The sequence below is a fragment of the Mustela erminea genome, chromosome 16, assembly GCF_009829155.1.
Source record: "Mustela erminea isolate mMusErm1 chromosome 16, mMusErm1.Pri, whole genome shotgun sequence".
In the NCBI taxonomy this organism is placed as follows: domain Eukaryota; kingdom Metazoa; phylum Chordata; class Mammalia; order Carnivora; family Mustelidae; genus Mustela; species Mustela erminea.
In genome coordinates, this window is record NC_045629.1 from 25,812,325 (window position 1) to 25,834,513 (window position 22,189).

Genomic DNA, 22,189 nt, shown 5'->3' on the forward strand with positions numbered 1-22,189 from the left:
AGTTTTTGTGAAGAATGACTTTAAAATGGAAGAAAAGCTAATTTTGACTTTTTTAGATCGACGTCAGATTGTAAATTTGGATTAAATTATTTTCATGAATTTTATATAAAAAACTCAAACCATCTAAAGTGTTCCATTACATGCAACAGAAATATGTATCACATTTAAACAATAAATTCAGGTAACGTTTTCCCTAAGTACCTAAATTGCTCTCTATACATTTTTTGATAACAGCACACATACCAATTTTTAAATAATACAATTATAATGATTTTTAGTTTATCTTATAACTTTCCTTTCCTCTCAAAAAATTTTAGCATAAACACATAATTCTCCTGATTCTTATTACTATAAAACTATATTCTACCTTATTATCATTTGATCTTACTTTTTTTTTCCTTCTTATTTTGAGGCAGCATATTAACTAAAAAAGCTCTAGACTTGGGAATGGAGTCTAAGCTTAAGTACTAGCTCTTTCAACTACTATTTTTAGTAACTTCCTTTCCTTTTTGGGTTTTTTTTTTTTTCATAAAATTTTAAAAGAAGTAGAAAGGACAATTTAACAAATGTCCAAGTTCTTACCCCTTAGAACTGAAATTAATATTTTCCAAGTTTAAGTCTCATTAAAACAAAACAGTATTATATTCCAGTTAAGGTCCGTTTATCCTTTCCAGAAACCACTACTAAATGAATTTAGAATATATCCCTCTGGAATATTTTATAATACATTTACATGCATGTATGTATATCCATGCAAATACAATCTTGAGATATATATGGTTTTGCAGTCACATTAATAGTAATATAACATATAATTTTCAAACTTTCTTCGCTCTTCATTATGTTTTTGATATTATAACTTGTATAGATCCATTGTGTTACTTTTAACTGCTGTATAATTTCCATCACAATACCACATCGGTTTTCTAATACACTCCCCTACTGACAGACATTTAAATTGTTTCAATTCTTTACCTTTATGAGTAAAAACATGCTGCCAAAAGGCACTCAGAATGACTGTACCAAATTACCTTCTGCTGGTAGTATGAGAATTACCACTTCCCTTCAACCCTGAAGACATGGAGTATGGTCAGGTATTTTAATTTTTGATAATTTGATGTCTGATGAATTGTATCCCTCTATTAGTTTTTGTTTTCCCCACTATTACTTTAATTTGCATTCCCATTTTCCTAGTGAGTCTAATCACCTTCTCATGTTATTGATCATTTGGGTTTCCTCTTTGGGAACAACTCCTGTCTTTTTATCTATTGATTATTTTATGTATAATATTTATCAATATTTTCTTTTACAGTCTGTGCTTGCTATTTGTTTAAGAAACCCCTCCCTAACCTGCAAGGTATTAATGATTTTTACTTAATTTAACTAAGCCTTCTATGCTTTATCCTTAAGGGTATAATAAATCTATCCTACTTAACTCACAAGTTGTTTTGAGGTTAAGATTTTTTAACGTACAATATTCTAAATTCTACCACAATTATTACAGCTTCAAAATATTTTCCTAATACTCTATTATTTTATCCTGTATTAGTCATTCATCTCATTTATAGACACATTAACTACTTTTTAGTCTTCTTTCATCTCCTATTAAATCATACCAAGAAATATTTTAAAACCTTAGCATAAAACACTCAAGTGGCTTACTTTCTGCTCAATTAAACTAGTCACAATGTGTGGAAAATACATTAAATAAATAGAAATAGCTCAATTTAGAAACTTTATGAACTTTCTATGGCAAATTTAATGAACAAAACAGTATTCTCTTAACTTTTTCATACTCTTTTCAGGATCAATAATTTAACACAATAATTTGATCACATTACAATTTAGAAATTATTTGATTAAAAAACTACATAAATAGCTACTAAAGCACAAGTGAAAGAAAGGAGAACCTAAACAACCACCTGTAGGACCAATACAGTTGACAACTGATTCTACAATTAAACCACTCTAAGTGGCATGTAAAACAAACAGAAAAACTAGTAATTTTTACTTTTTGGAACAGCACAAAAAAGACAAGAGTAAGTCAAGAGAGGTTTGAGGAAATCTGCATCTTACTTATTCCACTGTAAATTTTATAAATTGTACCATAAGTCAGTCATCATATAAAATACTAGGTGACTTGGGTTATAATCAGTTTGGGTCCTTGCATACCATGGCATTAAATAACTCAAGTACAACAGAAGATACAGATACCTATGCCTGTATCAAGAAGCAAAGAAAAATGACAATTTGTTAAAAATGAGAAAATATTAAAGTCTGGTAAAAATCAGCTAATTTTGCATAACACTTAAATAGCACATATACTACTGTATAATTTTTATAACTCAGCAATGCAATATATTCATCTGTTAAAATGCAAAAAATATTAGGAGCATATCAAGCACAATGTGACAATTTTATAGTCACTATGAAAATTTTTCATAGTACAGATTTTTAATATATTAAAATGATAAAATATATATGTTGGCTAATTGAGTTTAAATTTTTAAAAAATGATGTTCACAGCCCTGTATACTTGCTTGGTAAGAAAACCAGATCTAAATACTTTAAAGTAAAATGTCAACTAATAACATGGTGATAACTTTGACTTTTCACTGCATAAAAATAACATAAATCCTATAAAATTTTTTAATGTGTTTAAAATGTTTAATAAACATTTTTTAATGTGTCACTTAAGATTTGGTGTGAAACGTGTGCAAATACACACAGAATCTCATTTAAATAAAGCTTTATAACTAAAATTTAAATGTTTAAATTTGGTAGATTTTAAAATATTTAGACCTAGTTGTAATTTATTTTACAGAATGATTAAAACTTTATTTTAAATAGCTACACCTCTATTTAATCAAGAATCTTATTAGTATTAACTACTTGACAGAGCTCAGTGATAGAGCAATAATTAAAATTTAAGCCAAAATTTTTGGGATGCCTGGGTGGGTCAGTCAGTTCAGTGATCAACTCTTGATTTTGTCTCAGATCATGATCCTCAGATCATGGGATCTAGCCCTGTGTGGGGCTCTGCACTCAGTGGGGAATCTATGTGAGATTCTCTCTCTCCCTTTCCCTCTTCCCTCGCCCAACTGCACAGGTGCATGATCTTGCTACTCTCTTTTTTATACCTTTTTATATCTTTTTCAAAAACTTAAACCAAAATTTTAATAAAGCATCTACAAAACTATAAAACTAACCTATAAAAGTTAAGACCTACAAGCTTAATTTATATATAACTTCTTCGAAAAGCCAATAATGCAAAAAGGGAGAAATACATATACTGTTGTATAGGTATACAATTTCAAGAGACCTGTGAATGTTTTCATCAAGATATTCTGAAATAGGCTTCAAGTCAGTTTGGTGGCTGGGATAGAAGCCTACTTAGAAGTAAATAAAATTAATGATAATGGATTTCACAATCTAAGACTTTCCCATTTTGAGAGAGCAACTGCCGTTTGATGGTTAGGAACCTGCTTTGGATATCTCAGCTACTTACTGATTCCATATGAGTTTGAGAAAGTATTTAAAGGTCACTTTCTAGGCAGTAAAACAAAAATAATAGTTGCTTTTATATTACTGGATAATTTTATGGGTTGAATGGGATAACATAAGACCTGTTAACAAAGATAAGAATCTATTATTATTATGATTATAAATAATTTGTTAAAGCACACTACCATCAAATTATGAAAAGAGTGATACAGTTTTATAAACGTTTTTTCATAGCCCTCCAACTTAAAATATTCTGAATTAAAATGTTAGGAAAAGCTGATTTGATTCACACAAATAGACTTCTTTAATATTCTGTAAAAAGCATGTATTTGTTATTTTTTCCAGACTTACGACTATGACTGACTTATAAATTTGGTTCCACTGAAAAATTTCCAGCTGTGCTACAAAAGACATTTTAAGATTTCTCATATTTGTGTTAGGGAATATTCTATGTTGATATTAAATTTGTTTACATGTAACTCACCATAATTTTGATGAGTAATACTGGTAAATAGATATTTATAACCCCAGTATCAGCACATTCAACAAAAATTAGATACACTCTAGTCTTTTTGAGACAAACCCTACTTTTGTATTTTTATAAAATGTCCTGACTCTCTGGGACTTAAATCTTCAAACCATACCAAAATAATGGAGCTGAGAATTTTTAATCAACAGGCAAAATCCCGGTCCCAAGAGAGCTCACAAAATGGCCTAAGAAACAGGCACATACCATAAACAAATACAATACAATACAAATGCTAATAATAAGGTTGCTACAGGGAGTTCTTAGGTGAAAGAGGTACTAAAAGAGCAGTTTTCAAGAGGTGGTGATTAGTTAAGTAAGCCTGCAAGGGTAGAACAAAGACAATCCAAGCTTGTCCACAGCACACATGCAGGAGAAAGCACATAAAACACATCACATTCCAGCAAATACAAGTAGATCGTTAGCAGAAAACAGAACGCATATAAGGAAACTGCAGAAAAAACTGAACCAGAATCCATCAAAATACCAAAAACTTCCTAAGCCAGAACTTACAGTAGCAACATTTTTAAAGTAGTTAAATTGCAGCCAAAGCTGTTGCTAATACTTAGTCTACCTCACCTGCCAAGGCAAGTCTCTCCATAGAAGAATCTATTTCCATCCCTGGTCCCAGAAATGACTTGGACACAGTTTCTAAGTCTCTTTGCTGGCTTCCCTTCCCCTAGGCCCTGCTATTGGAAGTGACTCATCCTAATACCCAAGTTAAAAAATTAAAAAAAAAAAAAAAAAACAGAGTCAAAGGAGCAAAGGAATTTGCCTTCCACAGGCTCTTGCCTTCTAGGAGAAATAAGACTACCTCTCCACAGCTGTAACTAAAACAAACCATGTAACTTCAGATTAGACTATAACCTAAGGTTGTCCAAGCAAAATCAATACCCAAAGATCAAACTGTTCTAATTGCCTATCGATTAGGGAAAAATTTAAGTTCCTACCTTATATAAACATAAAAATAAATTCCATAAGTATAAAAATGTAAAATATAAAAATATGATAAAAGCACAAGAAAATTTGGCTAAATTTCTGTCATAATCCTGTAAGACAAACAACTTTTCTAGGTAAGAAGGGAAACCTAAAAGTTATAATGGGATCAACTAACAGATTTAATAATAACATAAAAATGTAGAACTCCCATACTAGCAAAAAAGATACCACAAATGATGTTTTAAAAAGTCTACAAACTGGGGCGCCTGGGTGGCTCAGTGGGTTAAAGCCTCTGCCTTCGGCTCAGGTCATGATCTCAGAGTCCTGGGATAGAGCTCTGCATCGAGCTCCGCATCGGGCTCTGCTCAGTGGGGAGCCTGCTTCCCTTCCTCTCTCTGCCTGCCTCTCTGCCTACTTGTGATCTCTGTCTGTCAAATAAATAAATAAAATCTTTTAAAAAAAAAAGTCTACAAACTGAAGAAATACTTGCAACATATAAAGAAAAATTGTTAACACCCATAAAACACAAAGATGATAAAAAAAATAAAATTTTTTAAATCCAATAGAAAAAAGGGCAAATGTACTCACAATCAACTCACAATGTAATTTGAGTAAACACATCTGCTCAAAAAACTAATGTCTAAAGAAATAAATATTTGAATTTCAATGAAATGTAACTTATCACACTAAACTGATAAAGACCATAAAATGATCATATAAGTATTGGCAAGGATGTAGGAAAATGGGTGCAAACTCTACCAATGCAAATAGAATGTGGACTTTTTGGTGAGCAAACTGGCAATACTGATTAAAGCTTCAATTGCAGAGCACCTGGGTGGTGCAGTTGATTCAGACTCCAACTCTTGGTTTCAGCTCAGGTAGTGATCTTAGGGTTATGAGATCGAGTCCCGCAATGGGCTCTGCACTCAGTGCAGAATCTGCTTGAGCTTCTCTCCCTTTCCCTCTGCTTCTCCATGCTGTGCACATGCACTCTCTCTAAAATAAATAAGTAAAGCTAAAAAAAAAAAAAAAGAAAAGTTTCAATTGCCTCTATCTTTAAAACAGCAACTCTACATCTAGGTATTCATACTATAGGAAGACTCACATAAAATATACACAGTGACAATATGCATAGCAAGACTATAATTCAAGAGCTACAAACAAGCTAAATATTTATCCAGCAATAATTAACTGGTTAAATAAACTACAGTGGGATGTGCAACTCTGAAAAGATGAGGTACAGATCTTGTGCACTGACATGGAAAATGTTACAAAAGTGTTAAATGAAAAACAGGACAGCTTACTGTCTGATCTTTTTTTTTTTTTTTAATCAAATAAGTGCCTATGCATAACAGAAGAAATGCAACTGGCAGGGAACAGAAAGACTCCTCATTTTTTTTTCCTTGCCTTTTATTTATTTATTGTCAGAGAGAGAGAGAGTAAGTGCATGCACAAGCAGTGGGAGCACCAAGCAGAAGAAGAAGCAGGCTTGCCACTGAGCAAGGAACCCTATGCAGGACTTGGTCCCAGAACCTTAGGATCATGACCTGAGCCGAAGGCAGTTGCTTTACTGACCTACTCAACCACCCAGGTATCTGGAGAATCCACACTTTCTACCTTATAGTACCCCATTGTTGTACCTTTTTACAATGAATAGGCATATATATATATATATATATAATTTACATTTAAAAAAATATTTTACAAAACCATACTAAAAGTAGGGAATGGTTTACAGTGTAAGTTTTAGACTCTGCCATTGTTCTTTCCAATCTTTACAGGGCCACCAAGGTTCTGAAAAACAAGATGCTCAAGGACCTGATTCAAAGCAGGCAGTAAGTGTCGTGTCTACAATCCCTGACTTTTACAAATGAAACCACCTTGGGATTTAAACACTGCTAAAATATAGTGTAGCTTTACCAACATTTGATACGGTCGGTCTTCTTAACTTTAGCCATTGTAATAGCTACATAATGGTATCTCATGGTGAAGCTAATTTGCATTCCCTACTGAGTACACATGTGATCTTTTCATATTTTACACACTATCTATATTTATCCTGTAATGAAGCATCCACCAAAATAGCTTTTCAATTGGGTTACCATTTTTCAATTGGGTTACTTTCCTTATTGTTTTATCTGAAGAGTTCCTTACTTATTCTAAATATGTCATTAGATATATGTTTCACAAAGATTTCCTCCCAGAATGTGGCATCTCTTTTTATTCCCTTACCAGTGTCTTCTGAAGAGCAGACTTTAATTTTAGTAAGATCTAGTTTATCAATTCATCCATTTACATATTGTGCTCTTGGTGTTGTATCTAAGAAATCATTAACTAGGTAAGGTCTCAAATATTCCCATTTTCTTCTAGCTTTATAGTTTGGGGCTGCACATTGAGGTCTCTGGGCCATTTTGAATTAATTTTTGTACATGGTGCAAAATATGGATTCATTCCCATTTTTTGTAGATCAATGTCCAGTGCTCAAGCAGTATTTGTGAAAAATGCTATTATTTTTTCCACTGTATTGCTTTTCATGGCTTTGTCAAAATCAGTTATCAATATGTAAGTGGGTTTACTTCTGGACTATCTCTTATATTTCAGTAATATATTTGTCTATTTGTATGCCAATTCTGCTTTTACTGTAGCTTTACAATATTTCTTGAAATTAGGTAGTGTTGGTACCCCAACACTGTTCTTTTTCCCACTTGTTTTGGCTATTCTAAGTTCTTGTATTTACATATGAATTTTATTCTAGGCAAAAATGCCTGCAAGGATTAGAGAAGAATTCCCTCGAATCTACAGGTTAATTTGGTAAAAATCAACTTTTTTCTTTCATTTTTAAAGTATTTCTTAGGTTTTTTAATTTTTTTTTTAAGATTTTATTTATTTATTTGACAGAGCACACCAACAAGCAGGGGGAGCAGCAGAGAGGGAGAAGCAGGCTCTGGCTTAGCAGGGAACCCAATGAGAGACTCTATCCCAGGACCCTAAGACCACGACCTGAGTCGAAGGCAGATGCTTAAACGACTGAACCACCCAGGCACCCATTTTTTTTTTTTTTAATTTTTTAAGACTTTATTTGAGAGATGGATATATGGCTAGCATGAGCAGGGGGAGGGGCAGAGGAAGAGAAGCAGACTCCCCACTGGATGGGGAGCCCTACCTGAGGCTCCACCCCAGGACCCTAAGAACATGACCCAAGCTGAAGTCAGACGCTTAACCAACTGAGCCCCTTAATTTTTTTTCTTTTTTAAGATTTTATTTATCTGACAGAAGGAGACACATGGAGAGAGGGAACACGAGTAGGGGGAGTGGGAGAGGGAGGAGAAGGCTACCTGCCAAGCAGGAGCTCGATATGGGACTCGATCCCAGAATCCCGGGATCATAACCTGAGCCCAAGGCAGACACTCAACAACTGAGCCACCCAGGTACCCCTTTTTTTTTTATTTCTTTAAGATTTTATTTTTTATCAGTTCTATACCCAACATGGGGCCCAAACTCAAAAACCCAAGATCAAGAGTCTCATGCTCTTCCAAAGGAGCCAGCCACCCATGATCTCAGGAATCTCAGAGATCATTTTTTAAAGATAACTCCTTTTTAAAAACCTTTAAGAGAATTACAGTTACTGAGCCAAGTTTCCGCCAATTTTCTTGTCTGAAATAGTTGGTTGTAAAGTTAGAATTCTGTAAATTGGTGATATGTTCTTAGTTCTCTGTATCTATCTATCTTCCCAAGACAAATTTGTGTGCTTTCGGTTTTTTTCTTGTTTTTGGGTGAGAAAAATGAAGTGTGTGTGAGAGAAATGAAGTTATAATAATGTGTGTGAGAGAGAAATGAGGTTATAATAAAGAAATACAACAGGTTTAGAAGAGACTTTGAAGGTCATCTTGTTCAGTGAGAGAAGGTTTGAGTGAGAGAGAGTGCAGAGGAACCCCTCCCCACCAGCAACCTAAGTTAATGCATTGTGTAGAACAGCACGAATCTGTGGATGCTCCCCAATTAGGAGCTCACTCTTCATTTACAAATTTTTGCAGTGTGTTCCTAACTTGGATATTTCCCTCATGCCATGACCTATCTTTCAGGTCTCCATGCCACACTCATTTTCCCCATGCCTACATTCCCCCTGACCTACAGCTCTTCAGACCTATGCTCCCTGCCTCCTTATAAAGTCTAGAAACTTAAGGTTTGTGATAGAACTATACTTCAGTTATGCAGCTTAGCAAACTCCTTTTTTTTTTTAATTTTTTTCTAAAAGTAAGCTCTATGCCCAATATAGGGCTTGAAGTCATGACCCCAAGATCAAGAGCTGCATGTTCTACTGACTGAGCCAGCCCAGAACCCCAGGAAACTTCTTTTAAAATTTACACCCGACTTCTCTCCTGCCTACCAGACTGAAAGGTTAACTGCTCGATGAACCCCACCAGCTGAGGTCTACTAGGACCTCAAGCTTAAGCTATCTAAACCAGCCTTGGGTTTGCACCCCTCCTGCCATCCTTATTTCTCTGAAAGGCATCACCTTGCAGTAACCCCAGCTTGAAACCACCATGATTTCTCTCCCATCTCTCGTGTTCAATTGCCAGTGTTGCAGTTTGCTTCTAAAATATCTCCTCAGGGCGCTTGGGTGGCTCAGTGAGTTAAGCCTCTGCCTTCGGCTCAGGTCATGATCTCAGGGTCCTGGGATCAAGTCCCACATCGGGCTCTCTGCTCAGCAGGGAGCCTGCTTCTCTCTCTCTCTCGCCGCCTGCCTTTCTGCCTATTTGTGATATCTCTCTATCAAAAAAATGAATAAAATATTTTTTAAAAATTAAATAAAATAAAATATCTCCTCTGTCCTTCCCTTTTTCTTTACTCCCTTTAACACTAAACCAATGCACATTCTCATTACTTCTCACCAATCTGTGGTTTCCCCTTGCTTCAATCCAAAAAAATCAACATTTTAACAAATTTCAGTTTTCCAACTCATACACAGGTTATACAGTTAATTTTCAATATTGAAATAACATCTCATAGATAATTATGTTTTATAACGTCACCATGAACAACGAATTATCAAATATCAACTCACCGCTGCTAGGGGAAAGACAGGTTCCTACAAACCTCTAGTCATATTTTTCTCAATCAATATATAACACTGCTTTTCGTGTGTTTCTGGTTATAGATCCCCTCTTAGTATATATTGTTGACTAACACTGAACTCAGAGCTGACAACACTCTAACTCCTGCATGAACAAAGCTAATCTAAATACATGTACTTTCTCCATAAGTCACATCACAACGTTCTTGTGCTTAGGAATACTACACAGCACCTTAGCACCATGCTTAGGAGACATTTTAAACAGGCAAATAACCAACCAAGAAACACAAAAATGCTAAAAATGTGGCACTAAACAGAGCAAGAAAAAGACGCTTGCTTAATGCATGAGAGCTAAAACAAGAAAACAGAATGTTCATCCTCTGTTCGGACTCTGCACATCAGGCAACTCTAATTTTGTGCCAGTCGGCAGAGCACTGCAAGTATTGATTTGAGGATTACAAATAACTTTTACCCAATGGTTCAATTCAAAATATACAATCTGTACCAATTCTATCTCTAATGTATTCAGGTATCCTTCACTTTCAACAGTATTTTGTAGCTTTCAATTTTCTTTAACATATTTTGTTAGATTTATCATAAGTATTTCATATTTTCATATTTTTAAATCATAACTTTTATTTCAATTTCTCATTCCTCCTTGCTACTTTATAGAAATCCACCTGATTTTTGTATATTAATGTTCTATACTTCAACTTTACTAAACTCATTTGATTAGTACTAACAGGATTCTGTGTGATTTTCAACATAGACAATTAGGCCATCTGTGAATAAGGATAGCTTTATTCCTTCCTTTCACATGTGAATAACATTTTTATTCTTCCCTGATTGCACTACCTAGAATCGCCAGGAAAATGTTGAATACGACTGGTAAAAGTAAACATCTCTATATTGTTCCTGATTGTAAAAAGAAAGTATTCAATCTTTCACCAGTAAGTACAATGTCAGTAAATGAGGTTTGTCATGAATGTCCATTACCAGATTGAGAAATCTTACTTCTTTTTTTTTAACATCATAATTTTGTTTATATTTTTCAGTGTTTCAAGATTCATTGTTTATGCACCACACCCAGTGCTCCGTGCAATACATGCCCTCCTTAGTATCCACAACCAGGCTCACCCAAACCCCCACTCCCCTCCCTTCCAAAACCCTCCGTATGTCTCTCAGAGTCCACGGTCTCTCATGGTTTGTCTCCTCCACTCCAATTTACCCCAGTTCACTTTTCCTTTCCTTCTCCTAATGTCTTCCGTGTTATTCCTTATGCTCCACAAGTAAGTGAAACTGTATGATATTTGACTCTCTCTGCTTGACTTATCTCACTCAGCTTAATCTCCTCCAGTCCCGTCCATCTTGATACAAAAGTTGGGTATTCATCCTTTCTGATGGCTGCATAATACTCCATAGTGTATATGGACCACATCTTCTTTATCCATTCGTCCACTGAAGGGCACCTTGGTTCTTTCCAGTTTGGCGGCTGTGGCCATCGCTGCTAAGAACATTGGGGTACAGATGGCCCTTCTTTTCACACATCTGTATCTTTGGGGTAGATACCCAGTAGTGCAATTGCAGGGTCATAGGGTAGCTCTATTTTTAATTTTTTGAGAAATCTCCACACTGTTTTCCAAAGTGGCTGCACCAACTTGCATTCCCACCAATAGTTTAAGAGGGTTCCCCTTTCCCCACATCCTCTCCAACACATGTTGTTTACTATCTTGTTGATTTTGGCCATTCTGACTGGTGTAAGGTGATATCTCAATGTGGTTTTGATTTGAATCTCCCTGATGGCTAATGATGATGAACATTTTTTCATGTATGTGTTAGCCATTTGTATTTTTTCTTTGAAGAAGTGTCTGTTCGTGTCTTCTGCCCGTTTTTTGACATGATTATCTGTTTTTTGGGTGTTGAGTTTGAGGAGTTCTTTATAGATCTTGGACATCAGCTTTATAGTGTTATTTGCGAATATCTTCTCCCATTCCATGGGTTGCCTCTTTGTTTTATTAACTATTTCCTTTGCTTTGCAGAAACTTTTTATTTTGATGAAGTCCCAAAAGTTCATTTTCGCTTTTGTTTCCTTTGCCTTTGGAGTCATGTCTTGAAAGAAGTTGCTGTGGCCAATGTCGAAGAGCTTACTGCATATGTTCTCCTCTAGGATTTTGATAGATCCCTGCTTCATGCTGAGGAATCTCACTTCTATTCCTAGTTTACTAGTTTTCTTGTTTGTTTGTTTTTTTTAAATCAGGAATGTTTACTGTATTACTCAAATGATTTTTCTGCATCTATTGGGATGATTATGATTTTTACTTTTTTGTTTGTAAATATGGTGAATTATACTGATTTTTTTTTATTGTTAAACCAACCTGCATTACTGGGATAAACACCGGATGTTCATAACATATTAACCTTTTAATACACCATTGAACTGATTTGTTGAAATTTGGTTTGGGTTTTTTGCATTTATGCTCACAAGTAGTATTATTCTGAAGTTTATGTATAATGTCTTTGCCTGGTTCTGGTTTCCCAGTAATGCTAGCATCATAGGCTTTGGAAAATATTCCCTCCATTTCAACTGTTTTTCAAAAGTTTATGTAGAATTGATATTATTTCCTCCTATAGTGTTTTATCTAATTCACCAGTGAAACTATCTAGACCTGGAGTTTTCTTTGTAAGCAGATTTTTAATTATAATTCCAATTTATTTAATACACAGAGGACTATTCATATTATCTACTATTTTTTTTAAAGATTTTATTTATTTATTTATTTGACAGAGAGAAATCACAAGTAAGCAGAGAGGCAGGCAGAGAGAGGAGGAAGCAGGCTCCCCGTGGAGCAGAGAACCCGATGCAGGGCTCAATCCCAGGACCCTGGGATCACAACCCAAGCCGAAGGCAGAGGCTTTAACCCACTGAGCCACTCAGGCGCCCCAATATTATCTACTATTTTCTTCTGCTTCCTTTGGTATTAATTTACTCTTCTTTATCTACTTTTTTAAGATAGAAACTAAAGTCATTCTTTCTTCTTTTCTATTATAGCATTTAGAGCTACAGATTTCCCTCTCAGTACTGTTTTAGCAGCATCCTCCATATGTTGTTTCTGTTCTCATAGAGTTTAAAATATTTTCCAATTCCCATTTGATTGCTTCTTCTAACGATGGATTACTTATAAGCATGCTATTTAATTTCCAAACATGTGGAAATTTTTCCAAGGATCTTTTTATTAATGATTTCTAATTTAATTCCACTGGGTCTGATAAGATTCTTTATGAACTGAATCCTTCTGAATTTACGGAAACTTCTTATATGGCTCTATCTTGGTAAATATGGTCTATCATGGTAAATGTTCTACATAAACTTCTGAACAAATATGTCTTCTGCTCTTCTTGAGTAGAGTGTTCTGTAAATCTAGTTAAGTCAAGTTGGCGGACAGTAGTATCCAACTCAACTGTACCTTTCGTAGTTTTCTGTCCACTTATATCAATTATTGAGAAGGATTACTGAAATCTCTATGGAAATTTCTCCTTGCATTTCTAATTAATTTCGTTTTGTATGTTTAAAGTTTGGTTATTAGGAGCATAAACATTAAACCTGTTAGGTTGTCTTTTTTTTTTTTTTTTTTTTTTTAAAGATTTTATTTATTTATTTGACAGAGAGAGATCACAAGTAGGCAGAGAGGCAGGCAGAGAGAGAGAGAGGAGGAGGAAGCAGGCTCCCTGCCAAGCAGAGAGTCCAATGCGGGACTTGATCCCAGGACCCTGAGATCATGACCTGAGCCGAAGGCCGTGGCTTAACCCACTGAGCCACCCAGGCGCCCCCTGTTATGTTGTCTTAATTAACGGACCCCATTATTATGAAATGACCTTCTTTATCCCAGATAATACTCTAATCTCCATTGTCCGAAGTTAATAAGCTCATTCGAACTTCCTTTCAAATAGGTTATATCATTTTCCACTTTTCACTTCTAACCTACTTGTGTAGTTAAAAGTGCTTTTTGTACGGAAGCTTTTGATCTTGATGAAGTCCCAAAAGTTCATTTTCACTTTTGTTTCCTTTGCCTTTGGAGACATATCTTGAAAGAACTTGTGGTGGCCAATGTTGAAGAGATTACTGCCTATGTTCTCCTCTAGGATTTTCAGATTCTTGCCTCACGTTGAGGTCTTTTATCCATTTTGAGTTTGTTTTTGTTCATGGTCTAAGAGAATGGTCAAGCTTCATTCTTCTATACATAGCTGTCCAGTTTTCCCAGCACCATTTATTGAAGAGACTGTCTTTTTCCCACTGTATATTTTTTCCTGCTTTGTCAAAGATCATTTGACCATAGAGTTGAAGGTCCACATCTGGGCTCTCTACTCTGTTCCACTGATCTGTGTGTCTGCTTTTGTGCCAGTACCATGATGTCTTGGTGATCACAGTTTTGTACTAAAGCTTGAAATAAGGCAACGTGATGCCCCAATTTTGTTTTTCTTTTTCCACATTTCCTTAGCAATTCGGGTTCTCTTCTGGTTCCATACACATTTTAAGATTGTTTGTTCAGGGCGCCTGGGTGGCTCAGTGGGTTAAGCCGCTGCCTTCGGCTCAGGTCATGATCTCAGGGTCCTGGGATCGAGTCCCGCATAGGGCTCTCTGCTCAGCAGGGAGCCTGCTTCCCTCTCTCTCTATGCCTGCCTCTCTGACTACTTGTGATTTCTCTCTGTCAAATAAATAAATAAAATCTTTAAAAAAAAAAAAAAAAAAAAAAAAGATTGTTTGTTCAGCTCTTTGAAAAATGCCCAGCGGAATTTTGATCAGAATGGCATTGAAAGTATATATTGCTCTAGGCAGTACAGACATCTTAACATTGTTTATTCTTCCAATCCATGAGTATGGAATGCTCGTCCATCTTTTTGTGTCTTCTTCAATTTCTTTCATGAGTGTTCTGTAGTTCTTCGAGTACAGATCCTTTATCTCTTTGTTTAGGTTTATTCCCAGGTATCTTATGGTTCTTGGTGCTATAGTAAATGGAACTGATTCTCTAATTTCCCTTTCTATATTTTCAGTGTTACTGTGTAAGAAAGCAACTGATTCCTGTACATTGATTTTGTATCCTGCCACATTACTGAATTGCTTATGAGTTCTAGTAGTTTAGAACTACTAAACTCTTACTAAAAGTAGAAACTTTTTTGGGCTTTCCATATAAAGTATCATGTCATCTGCAAAGAGAGAGATTTTGACTTCTTCTTTGAAAATTTGAATATCTTTTACTTCTTCTTGTTGTCTGACTGCTGTTGCTAGGATTTCTAGTACTATGTTGAAAAACAGTGGCAAGAGTGGACATCCTTGTTGTGTTCCCAATCTCAAAGGGAAGGCTGTCAGCTATTCCCCACTGAGGATGATATTCGCTGTGGTTTTTCACAGATAGATTTTATAAGCGGAGGAATGTTCCCTCTACCCCTGTACTGTGAAGCATTTTAATCAGGAATGGATGCTGTATCTAGTCAAATGCTTTTTCTGCATAAATTGAGAGGACCATGTGGTTCTTCCCTCTTCTCTTGTTGATTTGTTCTATCACGTTGATTGATTTGCAAATGTTGAACCACTTTGCATCCCATGAATAAATACCACCTGGTAGTGGTGGATAATCTTTTTTGTTGCTGTTGTTAAAGATTTTATTTATTTATTTGAGAGAGAATGAGCAATAGAGAGCACGAGATGGGGGAGGGTCAGAGGGAGAAGCCAACTCCCCTCCAGCAGGAAGCCCAATGCGGGACTCGATCCCAGGACTCCAGGATCACGACCTGAGCCGAAGGCATTTGCCCAACAAACTGAGCCACCCAAGCTCAGTTTTTAATCTTTTATAATCTTTAATATTTTTAATGTACTATTGGATCCTATTAGCTAGGATCTTGTTGAGAATCTTGGCATCCATATTCATCAAGGATATGGGTCTGAAATTCTTTTTGGTGGGGTCTTTGCCTGCTTTGGGTGTCAGGGTAATGCTGGCTTCATAAAGAGTCTGAAAGTCTTCCTTCTGTTTCTATTTTTTGAAATAGCTTCAGTAGAATAGGTATTATCTCTTCTTTGAATGTTTGGCAGAATCCGACAGGGAATCCGTCAGGTCCTGAGCTCTTGTCTTTTGGGAAGTTTTTGATCATGACTTCAATCTCATTACTAGATATTGGTCTATTCAGGTTTTCAATTTCTTCCTGATTCAGTTTTGGAAGTTTATAGGTTTCCAGGAATACATCCATCTTGTCTAGGCCGCTTAACTTATTGGTATATAACCATTGATAATAATTTCTGATTATTGTTTCTACTTCCTTGGTGTTAGTCTTGATCTCTCCCTTTTCATTCATAATTTTATTAATTTGGGTCCTCTCTCTTTTCTTTTGGATTAGTCTGGCCAATGGTTTATCGATCTTGTTGAGTCTTTCAAAAAACCAGATTCTAGCATTGTTGATGTGCTCTACTGTATCTCTAGTTTCTATCTCATTGATCTCTGCTCTAATATTGACTATTTCCCTTCTTGTCTGTGGGGTTGGCTTAATTTTCTGTTGATTCTCCAGTTCTTTAAGGTGTAAAGAGAGCTGGTGTATTCTGGATTTTTCAATTTTTTTTTTAAAGGAGGCTTGGATGGCTGTGTATTTACCCCTTAGGACCACCTTTGTGGCATCCCACAAGTTTTGGACCAATGTGTCTTCATTCTCATTGTTTCCATGAATTTTTAACATTCTTCTTTGATTTCCTGGTTAATCCAAACATTCTTAAGCAGGGTGGTTTTTAGCTTCCAAGTGTTTGAATTCCTCCCAACTTTTTCTTATGGTTGAGTTCCAGTTTCAAAGCACTGTGGTCTGAGAATATACAGGGAATAATCTCAGTCTTTTGGTATCGGTTGAGCCCTAACTTGTGACCCAGTATGTGTTCTATTCTGGAGAAAGTTCCATGTGCTCTCAAGAAGAATGAGTATTCTGTTGTTTTGGGGTAGAATGTTCTGTATATATCTATGAGGTCCATCTGTTCCAATGTGTCATTAAACGCTCTTGTTTCTTTATTGATTTTCTGCCTGAATGACCTATTACTGAGAGCGGTGTTTTAAGATCCCCTATCTTTATCTTGACTAACAGTTGTCTTATTAGTTGGCTGCTCCTGTACTGGAGGCATAAATATTTAAATTGTTGGATCTTCTTGGTGGATAGACCCTTTAAGAATGATGTAGTGTTTTTCTTTATCTCTGACTATACCTTCAGTTTAAAATCTAATTTATCTGATATGAGAATCACTACCCCAGCTTTCTTTTGAGGCCCACTGGCATGAAAGTTGATTCTCCACCCCTTCAACAAAACAAAGAGGCAACCCACAGAATGGGAGAAGATATTCAAAAATGACACTACAGACAAAGGGCTGATATCCAAGATCTATAAAGAACTCCTCAAACTCAACACCCAAAAAACAGATAATCATGTCAAAAAACGGGCAGAAGACACGAACAGACACTTCTTCAAAGAAAAAATACAAATGGCTAACACATACATGAAAAAATGTTCATCATCATTAGCCATCAGGGAGATTCAAATCAAAACCACATTGAGATATCACCTTACACCAGTCAGAATGGCCAAAATCAACAAGACAGTAAACAACATGTGTTGGAAAGGATGTGGGGAAAGGGGAACCCTCTTAAACTATTGGTGGGAATGCAAGTTGGTGCAGCCACTTTGGAAAACAGTGTGGAGATTTCTCAAAAAATTAAAAATAGAGCTACCCTATGACCCTGCAATTGCACTACTGGGTATCTACCCCAAAGATACAGATGTGTGAAAAGAAGGGCCATCTGTACCCCAATGTTCTTAGCAGCGATGGCCACAGCCGCCAAACTGTGGAAAGAACCAAGGTGCCCTTCAGTGGACGAATGGATAAAGAAGATGTGGTCCATATACACTATGGAGTATTATGCAGCCATCAGAAAGGATGAATACCCAACTTTTGTATCAAGATGGACGGGACTGGAGGAGATTAAGCTGAGTGAGATAAGTCAAGCAGAGAGAGTCAAATATCATACAGTTTCACTTACTTGTGGAGCATAAGGAATAACACGGAAGACATTAGGAGAAGGAAAGGAAAAGTGAACTGGGGTAAATTGGAGTGGAGGAGACAAACCATGAGAGACCGTGGACTCTGAGAGACATACGGAGGGTTTTGGAAGGGAGGGGAGTGGGGGTTTGGGTGAGCCTGGTTGTGGATACTAAGGAGGGCACGTATTGCATGGAGCACTGGGTGTGATGCATAAACAATGAATTTGGAACACTGAAATAATTTTTTTTTTTAAAGTGCTTCTTGTAGGCAAGTATACAGTTGGATCTTGGTTTTCATTCAATTTTGGCCTTTAAATTGGGGTGTTCAGGGCGCCTGGGTGACTCAGTGGGTTAAAGCCTCCGCCTTCAGCTCAGGTCATGATCCCAGGGTCCTAGGATCGAGCCCCACAACGGGGTCTCTGCTCAGCAGGGAGCCTGCTTCCTCCTCTCTCTGACTGCCTCTCTGCCTACTTGAAATCTCTGCCTGTCAAATAAACAAATAAATAAATAAATGGGGTGTTCAGAATATTATTTTTTTATATTTATATTTATAATGGGGCTACTCATTAAAACATTTCATCTTGCTCATTAAAACATATCTTGCTATTTATATTTGTCCCAGCTCACCTTCTTTCCCTTTTCATGTTGTCGACTTCTGTTGGATTGTTTGGTATGATCAAATCCTACCTACTTTTCTTCACATATTACATATGACTCTTTGTTTTCCTATTTTGGTGGCTGCTTCATAGTTTACAATATATATCTTTAATTTATCACAGTCTACCTTTAAGAGATATAATACCACCTAACATAGAACATAGGAGTCTCATAATACACTTCCATTTTTCCATTGTTATGCATTTTACTTTTATGTATGCTATAAACCATACAGTAACTTATGAACATTGACTCTAAACAATTATATTTTGAAGAGATTAAATTGAGAATAAAATTCTACATATTTACCCAAGTAATTATCATTTCTTGTGGGTTTGTTTTTTATTCAACTAGCATCATTTTCCTGCTGTCTGAAGGACAGACTAAAACTTTCCTGAAGTGGGAGGAAGGGACAGTGGAGTTAGCACTGAATTTCTTCAGCTTTTCTGTATCTGAAAATGACTTTTTTCATCTTGATTTCCAAAACATATTTTTGCCAGATATAGAATTCTAAGGAAATTATTTTTTCATCTGGCAATACTTTAAAGACGCTAGTCCACTGTTCTCTTGTTTATATTATTTCTGACAAGAAATCTAATGTCATCTTTATCTTTATTCCTATGCACAAAACTTAATCATGTCATTTTTTTTCTCTAACTGCTTATAAGATTTTATTTTTATTACTTGTATTTGGTACTTTCATATGATGGACCTTGGTGTAGTTTCCTTTATATTTCTTATACTTGGTAGCTCATTGAAATTCCTTACGACTTCATCTTCTTTTTTTTTTTTTTTAAGATTTTATTTATTTACTTCACAGAGAAACAGCAAGAGAGGGAACACAAGCAGAAGGAGTGGGAGAGGGAGAAGCAGGCTTCCCGTGGAGTAGGGAGCCCAATATGGAGCTCGATCCCAGAACCCTGGGCTCATGACCTAGCCAAAGGCAGTCGCTTAACAAATGAGCCACCCAGGTGCCCCGAGTTTCATCTTAATAAAACTTAATCCCAAAATTTTGGTTTATGGTTTCATCTTAATGAATCATATTTAGAAAGTTTTGGGCCACTGTTTGTGGAAATATGTATTTATGTAACATGTCTCCTTAAGGAAATTTAATTATTTATATATTTGTTTGAAGGTATCCTACAGCTAATTAACGTTTTCTCCCTCTTTCTTCTCCATGTGTTTCTACTGGGCGGTTTCTACTGCTATGCCTTCAAATTCATTAATCTTTTTCCTGCAATGTCTAATCTGCCTTTTATCTTATCTAGTGTATTTTTTGTCCAGATGTAGTTTTCATCTTTAAAAGTCTAATATGGATCTTTTTGCATCTTATACATTTCTAACTCTCTGAACATATGGAATATAATTACAACAAAGAGTTTTAGCATCCTCTGCTAATTCTACCGTCTGTGCCAATTCTGTGTCCCTATGATTGATTATTTCCATTATGGGTCATGTTTTTAGGGTACTGTGCATATTTGGGCATCATTAACTGAATGACATGCACTATGAATTTGAACTTGCTGTATGCTGGTATTTCCCACTCCTAGATATCTTCCTGAACTTTATTCTAGGATGCAGTGAAGTGACCTGGAAATACTTTGTTTTCTTGCTTTTATAATTTGTGAATCAATTTCAGAGCAACATCTCCTCAACTAGGGGAATATGCCAAACTCCACATCTCAGTTCTCACTGCCTGTGCCACATCCTGGTAAGTCTCTCAATACAGTAGGTTGGGGCGATTATAGGGCTCTCCTCATTTGTTTCTCACCATTCAGGGATCATTGATCACTGCTTCATAAGCAATGTCTTCAGAACTACTGTTTGGAGGGGCGCCTGGGTGGCTCAGTGGATTAAAGCCTCTGCCTTCGGATCAGGTCATGGTCCCAAGGTCCTGGGATCGAGCCTCGCATCGGGCTCTCTGCTCAGCGGGGAGACTGCTTCCTCCTCTCTCCCTCTCTCTGCCTATTTGTGATCTCTGTCTGTCAAATAAATTAATTAAATTTTTTAAAAAAAACTACTGTTTGGAGTACTCTGTTTTGCGAAGCAGGGGACTGTTTCATGATTATAAATATATAGTCTCTGTTACTACATCTGAGTCAGATGCAGACCATCCTTGTACTTTTAGTCTATTTTTACCTTTATATTCCAGGTAAAAATAGACTAAAAGTACAAGGATGGTCTGCATCTGACTCAGATGTAGTAACAGAAACAATATATTTATAATCTTAAGTTTCTTGACATCATATATTTGAGTATTACTTTTCTAGCCAATCTGAGTATCTTTACTTTTTAACTAGATTGTTTAGACCATTTATATTTCATTTAATTATCTAAAAGGGAAGATTTATATCCACTATTTTGCTATTTTTGTCCCTGCTCTTTTTTTAAACAATTTTTTAAAGGATTTCAATTTATTTGAGACCAAGATATACAGAGAGAGAGAGAACATGAACAGGGGAAAAAACAGAGGGAGAGGGAGAAGCAGACTCTCCACTGAGCCAGGAGCCAGATGCGGGGGTCAATCCCAGGATGCCAGGATCATGACCCAAGCCGAAAGGCAGATGCCCAACTACCTGAGCCACCCAGGTGCCCTGTCCCACCTCTTATTTATTCTTCTTTTCTTCTTTGCCTACATTCTTTTTTTTATTTTTGTTTTTTATTAATTTTTAAAATTTTTTATAAACATATAATATATTCTTATCCCCAGGGGTATAGGTCTGTGAATCGCCAGGTTTACACATTTCACAGCACTCACCATATCACATACCCTCCTCAATGTCCATAATGCCGTGACCCTCTCCTGACCCCCTTCCCCCAGCAACCCTCAGACTGTTTTGTGAGAACGAGTCATTATGGTTTGTCTCCCTCCCGATCCCATCTTCTTTCATTTTTTCTTTTCCTACCCCCCAAGCCCCCATGTTGCATCTCCACTTCCTCATATCAGGGAGATCTTATGATAGTTGTCTCTTTCTGATTGACTTATTTCGCTAAGCATAATACCCTCTAGTTCCATCCACGTCATCGCAAATGGCAAGATTTCATTTCTTTTGATGGCTGTATAGTATTCCATTGTGTGTGTGTGTGTGTGTGTGTGTGTGTGTGTGTGTGTGTGTGTCTCTCACACATATTCTTTATCCATTCATCTGTTGATAGACATCTAGGTTCTTTCCATAGTTTGGCTATTGTGAACACTGCTGCTATAAACATTCGGGTGCATGTGCCCCTTCGGAGCACCACGTTTATATCTTTAGGGTATATACCCAGTAGTGCAATCACTGGGTCATAGGGTAGCTCTATTTTCAGCTTTTTGAGGAACCTCCACACTGTTTTCCAGAGTGGCTGCACCAGCTTGCATTCCCACCAACAGTGCAGGAGGGTTCCCCTTTCTCCACATCCTCGCCAGCATCTGTCATTTCCTGACTTGT

At 36.3% G+C, this 22,189-nt stretch overlaps 1 protein-coding gene across 13 annotated transcripts in view; it reads right to left on the reverse strand.

Annotated features, from left to right (window-relative positions):
* Positions 1 to 22,189, reverse strand: part of STAU2 (staufen double-stranded RNA binding protein 2) — a 327,264-nt gene that overhangs the window by 280,193 nt on the left and 24,882 nt on the right. The window lies entirely within an intron of this gene.